Source organism: Ursus arctos, unplaced genomic scaffold (assembly GCF_023065955.2).
Source record: "Ursus arctos isolate Adak ecotype North America unplaced genomic scaffold, UrsArc2.0 scaffold_33, whole genome shotgun sequence".
NCBI lineage: Eukaryota > Metazoa > Chordata > Mammalia > Carnivora > Ursidae > Ursus > Ursus arctos.
Genome location: NW_026623019.1, coordinates 11,623,000 through 11,636,537, shown reverse-complemented (window position 1 = coordinate 11,636,537; position 13,538 = coordinate 11,623,000). Strand labels below are relative to the sequence as shown.

Genomic DNA, 13,538 nt, shown 5'->3' with positions numbered 1-13,538 from the left:
GCAGAAAACCAAAACAAACTGGAGGAGTCCACAGAAGTGTATAGAAAATGCCCGTTTGATTTCCATCCTCACTATCAAAGTCTCAGACTCTCTCTCAGAACCAACAGAAATGACCCTGACCTTTCCCAGCCATAGTCAGCAAACATTATCAGTGGATTCGAGGCAATAGAAAAAACACAGAAAATACTTTTATTGAGAAAAATAAATTAAAACAATATGGTAAATAAAATATAAATACACAAGAAGTAAACATATTATTGCATTCCCTTTAAGAGCTGACTTACTAAATAATTTACCTAACAATTGGCTTGAGTGTCAATTCTAGACTGTCTTTGTAAAGACTGGGTTTCAGAGACTCAACATCTCGCCGCCACTATGCATTCCTGCTCCTCCTAGGCCAGGGTCTCACCATGTTTGCCTCGACCAATGGTCTCTGCTTGGCCACACCACCACCAGCTGCTCTGTTCCAGCTGACGCTCAACTGCCGAATGATACGTCTTAAAGAGCAACTCTCCTAATGCAACCTCCCACCCAACCACAAACCCCCACTGTCCTTAGCAGTGTTTGCCGGAGTGAGGAGTGCCGATTGCCTACGAGATTATTTCAGGAGGAAGCCAAATCAATATTTTTATTTTAAGAGGCACATGTTAATTTGCATATAGATTACAAAGAATGACAACAAAGCACAAAACCATGAATAGTAAGTTTAAATAAACACAAATTTTAAAGGGGAATCGATTTGAAGAAAACGATCTGATTGTAGTGTTGGTATATGTAGAAATAGTCAAACAGTGAAGACTGTACAAGAAAGACTGTTAGGTTGGAACATACTGGCCTTCAGAATTTTCAGTTCCCTAATGTAGCATTCAAGGCCCTTTATGGTCTGGATCAGGTCTACCTTTCCAGCCGCAACTACTATGACCACTATTTTCATACTCTAGTTTAACTAAATCTAATTTTCCTTAAGGAAAAAGACCATGCCTTATACATCTTTCTGTATTTTGTGCCAACTCTTAAATCCTCTTTTCAAATGTTAAATGCACTAGTTTCTAGAAGCAGTGGGATGGATTCTCTACCCCTACTCTACAGCTGATTCCCAAATAGGAATATTACTAACCAAAAAGGAATACATGGATTAGTGTTTTCCCTGAATTCAATAGAGTAAGAATTCTTAGCCTCATGTCTAAGAACAACTATAAGTCTTCAGCAAGTTCTGTGCAAAATTTTGTACATATAAGCATATTCTGGAAAGAATGTATTCAATTCTCAGATTCCCCAGGATGAGTCACTCCAAAGAGTTAGGAATCACTGTAGTAGACGCCCTTCCATGGCACCAACTAAGTTTGGATGACAGGAGCCATAAACACTGCCTTACATTCCTTCTAGTCCCTCAGAGATACCCCATCTGGATGAACATTTAACCTCATCAATTTTTAAACATGTGCACCTCCACATTTCTCATTAACAGTTCTTGTAGATGTAATTTCTTCCATGCTAAACAGTCAATCATGCATTTCAGGAAGTCGGCAGCTTGTATATGGGCTGTGATCCAAAGAGCTATTTACAGCCCAGAACCCACTGTCTCCTAAAGCAATGTAAATAATACAGCAAAATTCTGGTTTGCTATAATGAGACTGAGAACAGGAAACCAAGAAGTGCAGTTGCAAAGAAGAAAAAGATTGTCATCCCCTTCTCTGGGACAGGATCGACGCTAGACAAAATTGTTACTGTATTAACATTTTCAAACCTGTCCCCTCTTCCTCTGCAACATTGTTCCCAGTGCTCCCCCCCCCAAAGCCTCTCTGGACACTCTAATAGGATTTCCCCATCTCATTCCTCCAGCGTCACCCATCTCCCAACTGGTACCATGCCATGACCTCACTGCAGAGGAGCTTACCTGGGAATCTGGAGGCCAGTATTATTGAATTCGTATTTACGGATGCAGGACTCAGAGCCCTTTGGCCTCTGTAACCAACTTGAGCTTCTGATGGAGGATGCATATGGAACCGAAGGAATTATTTTTTTAAAGATTTTATTTATTTATTTGAGAGAGAGAGAGACCGCATGAGTAAGGGGGAGAGGCAGAGGGAGAAGCAGACTCCCCGCTGAGTGGGGAGCCCAAAGCAGGGCTCCATCCCAGGACCCTGGGATCATGACCTGAGCCAAAGGCAGATGCTTAATGACTGAGCCCCCAGGCACCCTGGAACCGAATGAATGATTGATTAAGGGACTCTAAGGCAGTATAACAAGTGAAGGGGAAAATGCAGGGGGGAGGGTTGGAAGGGCTGAGCTGTCACCTAGATTGTCCAGTCTTATTTGGAAATCTCATGTCAACTCTCATATTCACACCATTTCCAAACTCTGCTTCCTGCAGCATCTCCTTCATGGCCAAATGCAAGGAGAAAGGTGTAACAGACGCTGGCTTACCCTTTCTCTGTTTCAAATTTCTTTGAGTTCTCCAGTCCTTTCCAGTAACACTTCATTTGACCAAAGACTGTAGAATTAACAGTTTGAAAAATACAGCTCCAAAGGACCAAGGTGGTTCCCAACCTATTTCCTTCCATCACTTCGATCCCACAGAATGTACTCAAACCCGTATGTTTTGTTGTGGTTTGACCCCTCAGTGTTTGCAGGAGGGTCGAGGGGAAATTAAATGGGAAGGAGCTGGAGAGGCCATTGACAAGCGCCGGTTATTTGTAAACCAGGTGTCCAGAAGCCGGATACTTTCTGCTCTCTCTTCCATGCTAATCAATGTATATATAGTACCTCCTGTCATTTGAACTCATTCACCCACATTTCCATCTATATTAGTATTTATGCTGCTTCTTATTAGGTGTGATGCCCAGGAAATGAATACATTCATCAAACCCAAGGTTTCAGCCCGGGGCCATTAGCCTGATGCTGATCGCATGTCGCGGGATAGACCATTCTCCCAATTTATTATCGGCCTTCACCAAACCCAAACCTTGACCAGAGAAAATTATCCTAATCAGGGAGGACAAACACTCACTGCATAAAGATGATCACTGCCACTATCATCTCTATCATTTATCTTTGATTTTTATCTGCTTTATTTGGCTATTTTCTCTCTCAAAGAGAATTTAAATGTTCTGCCTGCTAATCGCCTCCTTTATTTTAAATCTGATTTACTTTTTTTCCTCTTTCTCATCTGGCCTTTTTCTCTCTTGTTTTCTTTATTCTCATGCCCAGTTCCAGGGTTTGTGATCAGCTGCGGCCAGAGCTCAGGCTCCCCCTGGAGCTGGTCTGTCTGCTTCATTCCCATAATAACACGACTTGCGCTTCCCTACCCCCATCCTTGTGGACCATGACAGGCCTCTGGTGGCCACACTACTGTAGTCTCCTCCTCCTTCTCCTGCTCCTCCTCCCTCTTTTTAATTCATAGAGATATGGACACATAACCCACAGAAGCATAGAGGTTCAAGGCGTTAAGAAACCACATGGCAGCGGTTTCAACATAGGCCACATGTTAGAGTCACCTGGGGAGCTTTAAAAACCACCGATGCCTGGATCCCACCCCTGGAAGCTCTGGTCATTGGCCTGGGATGTGGCCCGAGTGTGAAAGGTGTGGAAAGCTCTCCAGGTGGGACTTTGTCATAGAAGGAAATTCTTGCTTCTGCACCATTACCACTCACACATTCTATTTCCTTCTGTGTCTTTGAGCCTAGAGAAGTTCTGGTATAATTTGTCACAAGGAGATGGGCTTCATTTTTCTGGAAAATAAATTAAGGTTTCACTTGTATGAAACTCCTCATTTTCCAAAGATGCCAGCAAGTGAAGTGTCATTATATATTAAGAACAGGTCTGGTGGGGGGCCGGAACATAGAAAAACCATAATTAGGTGAAATTGGCCACAACCAACTTGATTTTAAATTTAGATATTCTCAACTTACAGTGGGGTTATGTCCTGATAAACCCATCATAAAATGAAAATATTGTTAAGTCAAAAACGCATTAATACAGCTAGCCTACTGCACGTCATAGCTTAGCGGAGCCTACCATAACATGTGCTTACAACATGGTGGCCTACAGTTGGACAAAGTCATCGAACACAAAGCCTGTTTTATAGTAAAGTGTTGGCTATCTCATGTAATTTCTGGAATATTGTACTGAATGTGAAAAACAGAATGTCTGTATGGATATAGAGTGGTTGTCTGTGTATCGGTTGTTGACCCTGGTGACTGCGGGGCTGCCCAGGAGCTGCGGCTGCCACTGCCCAGAGTCACGAGAAAGTGTCCTGACACATATCACTAGCCTGGAACGATCCAAATTCAAAATTTGAAGTCTGGTTTCTACGGAATGCAAATCACTTTCACACCAGAGTAAACCCAAAAACTCGTAAATTGGACCGTCCTAAGTTGGGAACCGTCTGTATTGTAATCGTAGTCTTCTCCAAGCACTTGGCCATAACTTCTTATAAGTGGTCAGAAGGACCGTTGGGGCTTCACTATCACCCTGGGGGCTCTGCACGTGCCCGCAATGAGCCATTCAATGATGAAGGACAGAAAACAGGGAACAGAGGAGGGAGAGACTCGAAGGAAAGGCAGGAAGTGGAGGAGGAGGAGTAAAGTAATCCCTAGCTTACCAGTTGCTTTGTAATTTTATCTTCCCCGCAACACTAGGAGACAGAGAATATCCTCCCTATTTTACTGACCTGAGATCACTCAGCTGGTAAATGGCATGATCGGGCCTCCTCCTACCCTCCTACCCTCCCACCCACTGCAATTGTCCATTCAAAGACTGCCCTGCTTCTTCTCGAGAAAATACCAAGTGTCAGATGACGCTGATGCTGTGCGTGGGCTTGGGGGTCCCAGGGGCGATGGAATGGGAGACCACAGTGGCTTCTCTGTGGGCCAAAGACAAGGAGTGGATCCCTGTCACCAAACTGGGCCACCTGGTCAAGGACATGAAGATCAAGTCCGGGAGGAGGTCTGTTTCTACTCCCTGCCCATCAAGGAATCTGAAATCATTGACTTTTCCTGGGGGCGTCCCTCAAGGATGAGGTTTTGAAGACTATGCTGGTACAAAAGCAGACCCGTGCTGGCCAGCGGACCAGGTTCAAGGCATTTGTTGCCATCAGAGAGGACTATGGACACAGCGGTCTGGGTGTGAAGTGGTCCAAAGAAGTCGCCACTGCCATCATGGGCCATGATTCCAGACAAGCTTGACATCGACCCATGAGGCGAGGCTACTCGGGGAACAAGATTGGCAAGCCCCACACTGTCCCATGCAAGGTGACCAACTGCTGAAGCTCTGCGCTGGTGCGCCTCACCCCTGCCCCCAGGAGCACTGGCACTGCCTCGGCCCCCAAGAAGCTACTGATGGTGGACAGTATGGACGACTGCTCCCCCTCAGCCAGGGACCTCACTGCCACCCTGGGCACCTTCACCGAGGCCACTCGTGACGCCATTCCCAAGACCTACAGCTAGCTCAGCCCGACTCTGGAAACAGACTGCATTCACCAAGTCTCCCTATCAGGAACTCACTGACCATCTTGTAACGACCCACACCAGAGTCTCAGTGCAGAGGACCCAGGCTCCTGCTGTGGCCACCACATACTTTATACAAGAAAAATGAAGTGAATTAAAGCCTACAAAAAACAAAAACACAAAAAACCAAAGATAACTACCCTACATCTGGTGTGAGTGAAATAAAGTTCCCTTGCCAATTCCTGCCAACCTCGTTCCAGGTGGGAGGATGGGCAGTTTCTGCCCAGAGGCGAGGGAGCTTGTAGCCCTCAGCCTCAGGTGGAGGCAGGCTGACTTGGGGCCCAAGGAATAAAGTTGGAATTTTCCTGGCAGCATGCTAACCTCCACAGGGCACTGAGTCAGGGGAGAAACACTTCTTCCAGTAATTTCCAGCAGGTGCTGCAGGAATGCCAACCCCAGAGTGTGAGTCCTTTCATCGGGCTTCCCCCCACAGAGAGGGCCACGGGACTTCTGCCACGGAGCCAATGGTTCTCATGCAGAACAACAGAACATTCACAAAAGTGCACCGTTCTGCCATCTAACAACATTAACAAAAAATCAAATGCCGATGATTCGACTAGAGGCAGACGACCTCACCTCGACAAAGGGCCGTCATTTTGTTTCCAAACCATAGAGGACAGGCTGGTAACCAAAGGGCGAAATCTCATAACAAAGTGGCATTTTCGAGGGGCAGGGGACAGGGGGCAATGGTAGACTCTCAAGAGAAGTTTTCCTTGGGAATGACCACCAACACTTAGCATATGTGTCACTTTCCTTACTCTGGCACTGGTCTCTCATCTCAGCCACATTGGGGTTTCTTTGGTCTCAGACGTTGGCTTGTACCCTTCCTTGTGCCTGAAACTCTTTCCCTCCAGTCTTCACATGGCTGGCTCTTGTCATTTTTCATTCTCAGCTTGAACCTCCCCTCTTCCAGGAAGCCTTCCCTGACCACCCTATATAAAGCTGTTCCCCCGTTCACACTACCGTTTGTTTTGTGATGGCACTTGCCACACTGTGGACTTCTCTCATTTATTCGTCTTTGCATGTGTTTTTGTGTATCTGCACTTTCAGTCTCTAGGAAGACGTGTTCTTGTCTAGCATGTCACACATCTCTAGATACAAAGTAGGTGCTCGAGTTAAATATCTGCTGAATAAATTGATAAATGAAGCCCAGGTCTGCCATATCTGATGCTGTATTTTCTCCCCGTGCCTTTTTTTTTTTCAACTACTCTTTAGGGAGGACTCTATTTCAGGCCCTGTGCTAGGCACTTTGCACATATATTTCATTTAAAACTCAAAATAACACTATGCGATAAGTGTTGTTTCTCCAGTTTCACAGATTAAGAAACTAAGGCTTAAGAAATCAGATTTCTTCTCTAAGCCAGTATCATAACTGAAACAGCCAGGATTCAAGCACAGATGTGTCTAATTCCAAAGCTTTTGCTTTTCTCACTCTGTGACACTTTCTTTGCGGGGGGTGGGGGGAGAGTATCAGGGAGGATGAGTAACTTTCCAAAGACTTGGACAACAATACTTCTCATTTATCTTTCTTCCTTTCCTTGTATGTGTTCATTCTTTCTCCCATTTCACATTGCCAAAAACATGCACGTTACCTGGCAGGAAACACAGAAGTAATTCCTGCCAGAGAGAGTGCTTTCTGGAAACGGTGAAGTCAGGAAGTCACTTTGAACGGAAAGTTCCTTTTCCATGCCTCTCTGGAAATCTCCTCTCTTAATACCTATATTTCCAGTGCCTCAATGCACTGTCCTCAGTCCTTGCACCTCCAGAGAGATGCATCTGCAATGGAGGAATGCTTTGGAATAGGGCACAGTCCCAAATGCAGGACTGACGAGATCCAACTTGCAGATTCCATTATGGACAAAAACGGGGGCAGGATGATGAAGGAGATGATCCCCTCCTGATACAAGTAGAGCCCAAGATTGTCAGGACCTGTCACTGGCCTTTGTGTGGCTTTAAATGCCAGCGTTCCAGCTCTGCCTAAGACAAAATGTTTCTCAAGAACCCGATTTCTAACCAGACCTCAACCATCTGCCATCTGTGAGCCGTAATCTCTGTCTTCCTCTTTCATTGGTCCTTAGAAGTTCTCCATCCCCACTGCAGCTGCTTTAGCTCTGTGTGTGGGCTGATGTTGTCACTCTGCCAGCCTGGCAGTCCTTGGTAGCTTTCTCAGCCCCAGTAGGGGAAGCCAGAGGGCTCAGGGAGGAGAATTTTCCAAACCTCCTTACAACAAACCGGCAAACTCCCAGGTGCCCTGTGGGCACGGGCACACAAAGGGGCGGCTAGCAGAGCAGATGCCAGGCACAGCACACATTGTCCACAAATCAACACAGGCATATGCAGAAAGCTCACTGCAGGAAAATTCAGGCAGGAAATGCATTTTTTTAAAAAAAAGCCAGATCATCACACATGCCAATAAATGATGAGCATCAAACAGAAGTCCAGAATGTATTCAGGAAATCCTCATGGTGTCCATGGGGTGGGCTTCAGGTTGGAGCATTCATTCACATTCCATTTAGGGTCCCCTTTTAAATCACCCAGAGCAAGCTAGAGTCTGTGTGTTACCTGCGATACTCTTCTGTTCAACAAACTAGTTTTGCAGTTTTTCATTCATTTCTTGAGTGCCTGCTACGTGCCCAACAGTATTTGAGGGGCTGGGGCTACAGGAGTACCAATCCTCAGGCAACCTATGTGCCAGTGGGGAAGAGATAGTAAAGAAATAACAAATACATGGGGCAGAGGAGGGAATGGTCTTGTGCTAATATATGAAGTACCACCAGGATTAAAAATTTGCCACCAGATTTAGCAAGATGGATTTCGCTGGTGACCTTGAGAAGTGCGATTTCAGTGGTAGTATAAAAGAAAATCCCGAACACAGTGCATTCAAGAAAGAAAGAGACTTGCGAGAAGTAGAAACAAGTGAGAATAAAAAATGTTTTTGAGGAATTTTGCCATCTAAAAAAATGGGGAGCCTGGAGGAGGACAGAGATCAAGGGATGGTATCACAATAACTCTCGTCCATAAAAAAATTCCATGACCTTAAATATTTACCCTCTTCTGTACTGGAAGATGCAGGACAGAGATTTTGGTAATTACCTTCATTCTCTTCTAAACCCAAGAGAAATGACATTGAAATACTTTTGGCCTGGGGGCAACTGAGAAATCAAAGAGATTCAAATAATAATGTTTAAAAGCTGCCATTTATTGGGTGCATATGAGATACCAGGAAATTATACATATTCCCTATCCCCCCACCCCACCCCCCACATATAAATTGGAAAACTACCTTAACTCCTAGGTATTATTGTCATCTCTCCTCTTTAAAGCTGAGAGAGGTTAAGTGATTTACCCAAGGGACGGGGTGGGTTAAGTAGCAGCCTCAAGATTTGAATCCAGACTTGTTTGAAGAAACATCTTGAGTACTTTCCACTTCTCTCGGCTAATGTTAAGAAGGACTGGCTTTTAATTCTCCAGCCTAAAAATCTCACCTTCCAATGACTTGATTAGATGAAATACACAATCTAAATGACTTCTGGCTCCCAGCCAGCACTGCCTCTCTTGGGTTCTGCGATTCATTGACGTGGTCAGTCTTCTTCCATACTTCACATTAATTTCACAGCTCTCAGGGAACAATCACCTTGAACTTGAGTGTGGACGTAGCTTTGATCCAGTTAATTTTTTCCGTTGTGAAAACAATACATGCTGATTAAAAATATGTTTATTATCAATGGAGAGACTACCACAAAATAGAAGGAGGAAAAATATTGCCCACAGCCCCACAAGCACGATGACTTTTGTTAAATTTGCTTCTAAGATGATTTTTTCCTATTTGTAAGTTTTTAGATTTGTTTTAAACACCGTCGTAATCATGTGTATATTTGTACGAGATTTTGCATTTAGCATTAAAGCACTTGCATTGTTTCATGTAATTCATAAACATACATGTTTAAGGTAGAACCAGGGATACCCCCACTAAAAACATTAGGTTGAGTTTTATTTATTTATTTATTTTAATGATTTTTTATTATATTATGTTAGTTACCATACAGTACATCCCCGGTTTCCGATGTAAGGCTCGATGATTCATTAGTTGTGTATAACACCCAGTGCACCATGCAATACGTGCCCTCCTTACTACCCATCACCGGTCTATCCCATTCCCCCACCCCCCTCCCCTCTGAAGCCCTCAGTTTGTTTCTCATAGTCCATAGTCTCTCATGTTTCATTCCCCCTTCTGATTACCCCCCCTTTCTTTATCCCTTTCTTCCCCTACCGATCATCCTAGTTCTTATGTTCCATAGATGAGAGAAATCATATGATAGTTGTCTTTCTCTGCTTGACTTATTTCACTTAGGATTATCTCCTCCAGTGCTGTCCATGTTGTAGCAAATGTTGAGAACTCGTTCTTTCTGATAGCTGAGTAATATTCCATCGTATATATGGACCACAACTTCTTAATCCAGTCATCTGTTGAAGGGCATCTCGGCTCCTTCCACAATTTAGCTATTGTGGACATTGCTGCTATGAACATTGGGGTGCATATGGCCCTTCTCTTCACTACGTCTGTATCTTTGGGGTAAATACCCAGTAGTGCAATGGCTGGGTCATAGGGTAGCTCAATTTTTAACTTTTTAAGGGACCTCCACACTGTTTTCCAGAGTGGCTGTACCAACTTGCATTCCCACCAACAATGTAGGAGGGATCCCCTTTCTCCACATCCTCTCCAACAATTGTTGTTTCTTGCCTTGTCTATTTTTGCCATTCTAACTGGCGTAAGGTGGTATCTCAGTGTGGTTTTGATTTGAATTTCCTTGATGGCTAATGATTTTGAACATTTTTTCATGTGTCTGTTAGCCATTTGTATGTCTTCATTGGAAAAGTGTCTGTTCATATCTTCTGCCCATTTTTTGATTTGTTTATTTGTTTCTCGTGTATTGAGTTTGAGAAGTTCTTTGTAGATCTTGGATACCAGTCCTTTATCTGTAGTGTCATTTGCAAATATATTCTCCCATTCCGTGGGCTGCCTCTTAGTTTTTCTGACTGTTTCCTTGGATGTGCAGAAACTTTTAATCTTGATGAAGTCCCATAAGTTCATTTTATCTTTCGTTTCTCTTGCCTTTGGGGATGTGTCACGAAAAAGTTTGCTTTGGCCGATGTCGTAGAGGTTGTTGCCTATGTTCTCCTCTAGAATTTTGATGGATTCCTGTCTCACATCGAGGTCTTTCATCCATTTGGAGTTTATTTTTGTGTATGGTGTGAGATAGTGGTCAAGTTTCATTCTCTTGCATGTAGCTGTCCAATTTTCCCAGCACCATTTATTGAAGAGACTGTCTTTTTCCCACCGGATGTTTTTTCCTGCTTTATCAAATATTAGTTGCCCAAAGAGCCGAGGGTCCATTTCTGGGCTCTCTATTCTGTTCCATTGGTCTATGTGTCTGTTTTTGTGCCAGTACCATGCTGTCTTTGTGATCACAGCTTTGTAGTACAGCTCGAAATCCGGCATTGTGATGCCCCCAGCTTTGTTTTTCCTTTTCAACAGTTCCTTGGAGATTCGGGGCCTTTTCTGTTTCCATACAAATTTAAGGACTGTTTGTTCCAGTTCTTTGAAAAATGTCTTTGGTATTTTGATCGGGATAGCATTGAAAGTGTAGATTGCTCTGGGTAGCATGGACATTTTAACTATGTTAATTCTTCCGATCCATGAGCATGGAATATCTTTCCATCTTTTTATGTCTTCCTCAATGTCTTTCAAGAGTGATTTATAGTTTCTAGAATATAGGTCCTTTACGTCTCTGGTTAAGTTAATTCCAAGGTAACGTATGGTTTTTGGTGCTATTGTAAATGGGATGGATTCCCTAATTTCTCTTTCTTCGGTCTCGTTATTCGTGTATAGAAATGCAACTGATTTCTGAGCATTTATTTTGTATCCTGCCACGTTACTGAATTGCTCTATAACTTCTAATAGTTTGGGAGTGGCTTCTTTTGGGTTTTCCATATAGAGTATCATGTCATCTGCAAAGAGAGACATTTTGACTTCTTCTTTGCCAATTTGAATACCTTTGATCCCTTTTTGTCGTCTGATTGCTGTTGCAAGGACTTCTAGTACTATGTTGAATAATAGTGGCGAGAGTGGGCATCCTTGTCGAGTTCCTGATCTTAAGGGAAAGGCTTCCAGCTTTTCCCCATTGAGAATAATATTTGCAGTAGGCTTTTCATAGATGGCTTTTATGAGATTGAGAAATGTACCTTCTATTCCTACACTCTGAAGGGTTTTAATCAGGAAAGGATGCTGTATTTTGTCAAATGCTTTCTCGGCATCGATTGAGAGGATCATATGGTTCCTGAGTCTTTTCTTGTTGATATGATGTATCACGCTGATTGATTTGCGAATATTGAACCACGCTTGCATCCCAGGTATGAATCCCACTTGATCGTGATGGATAATCCTTTTAATGTACTGTTGGATTCTATTAGCAAGTATCTTGTTGAGGATTTTGGCGTCCATATTCATTAGGGAAATCGGTCTGTAATTCTCCTTTTTGATGGGGTCTTTGCCTGGTTTGGGGATCAAGGTAATATTGGCCTCATAGAATGAGTTTGGTAGCTTTCTTTCTGTTTCTGTTTTTTGAAATAGCTTTAGGAGAATAGGTATTATTTCTTCTTTGAATGTTTGGTAGAATTCCCCAGGAAAACCGTGCGGGCCTGGAGTTTTGTTATTTGGAAGGTTGTTTATCACTGACTCAATCTCTTCATAATTAATTGGCCTGTTTAAGGAATCAATTTCTTCCGGTTTCAATCTTGGTAGTTTATAGGTTTCCAGGAAGGATTCCATCTCTTCCAGATTGCTTAGTTTATTGGCATATAGCTGTTGATAAAAATTTCTAATAATCCTTCCAATTTCAATGGTGCTCGTCGTGACCTCTCCTTTTTCATTCATAATTTTAATAATCTGGGTCCTTTCTCTTTTCTTTTGGATAAGTCTTGCCAGTGGTCTGTCAATTTTATTGATTCTCTCAAAGAACCAGCTTCTAGTCCTGTTGATCTGCTCTACTGTACTTCTGGTTTCTGCTTGATTGATTTCAGCTCTAATTTTGGTCAACTGCTTCCTCGTGCGTGGATTAGGCCTGTCCCTCTGTTCCTGTTCCAGCTTCTTGAGGTGAGAATATAAAAACTGCATTTTAGATTTTTCTATTCTTTTGAGTGAGGCTTGGATGGCTATGTATTTCCCCCTTAGGACTGCCTTTGCAGTATCCCATAGGTTTTGGACTGTTGTATTTTCATTCTCATTGGTCTCCATAAATTGTTTAATTTGATTTTTGATTTCCTGGTTTATCGAGTCATTCCTGAGCAGGATGGTTCTTAGTCTCCAAGTGTTTGAGTTTCTTCCAAATTTTTCCTTGTGGTTGAGTTCCAATTTCAGAGCGTTGTGGTCTGAGAATATGCAGGGGATAATTTCAATCTTTTGGTATCGGTTGAGACCTGTTTTGTGTCCCAGAACATGGTCTATTCTTGAGAATGTTCCATGGGCATTAGAATAGAATGAGTATTCTTTGGTTCTGGGGTGTAGTGTTCTATATATATCTATGAGGTCCAACTCGTTGAGTATGGCATTCAAAGCCTTTGATTCTTTGCTTAGTTTTTGCCAGGGTGTTCTGTCTATTTCTGATAGTGGAGTGTTGAGGTCCCCTACTATTAATGTATTTTTATTTATATGTCTCTTTATTCTGGTTAAGAGTTGGCTTGTGTATCTTGCTGCTCCCCTGTTGGGGGCATATATATTTATAATTGTCATATCCACTTGTTGAATACTTCCCTTAAGAATAATATAGTGCCCTTCTGCGTCTCTAACTATAGTCTGTAGTTTAAAATCCAATTTATCTGATATGAGAATTGCTACCCCAGCTTTCTTTTGAGGTCCATTTGCGTGAAATATGGTACTCCATCCCCTTACTCTCAGTCTGAACGCATCTTTGGGTTTGAAATGAGTCTCTTGTAGACAGCAAATGGATGGGTCATTTCTTTTTATCCAATCTG

At 43.0% G+C, this 13,538-nt stretch overlaps 1 protein-coding gene and 1 pseudogene across 3 annotated transcripts in view; both read left to right on the top strand.

Moving 5' to 3' along the window:
- Positions 1-13,538, top strand: part of TRPM3 (transient receptor potential cation channel subfamily M member 3) — a 262,509-nt gene that overhangs the window by 98,646 nt on the left and 150,325 nt on the right. The window lies entirely within an intron of this gene.
- LOC123002121 (40S ribosomal protein S2-like) lies at positions 4,699-5,595 on the top strand (annotated as a pseudogene).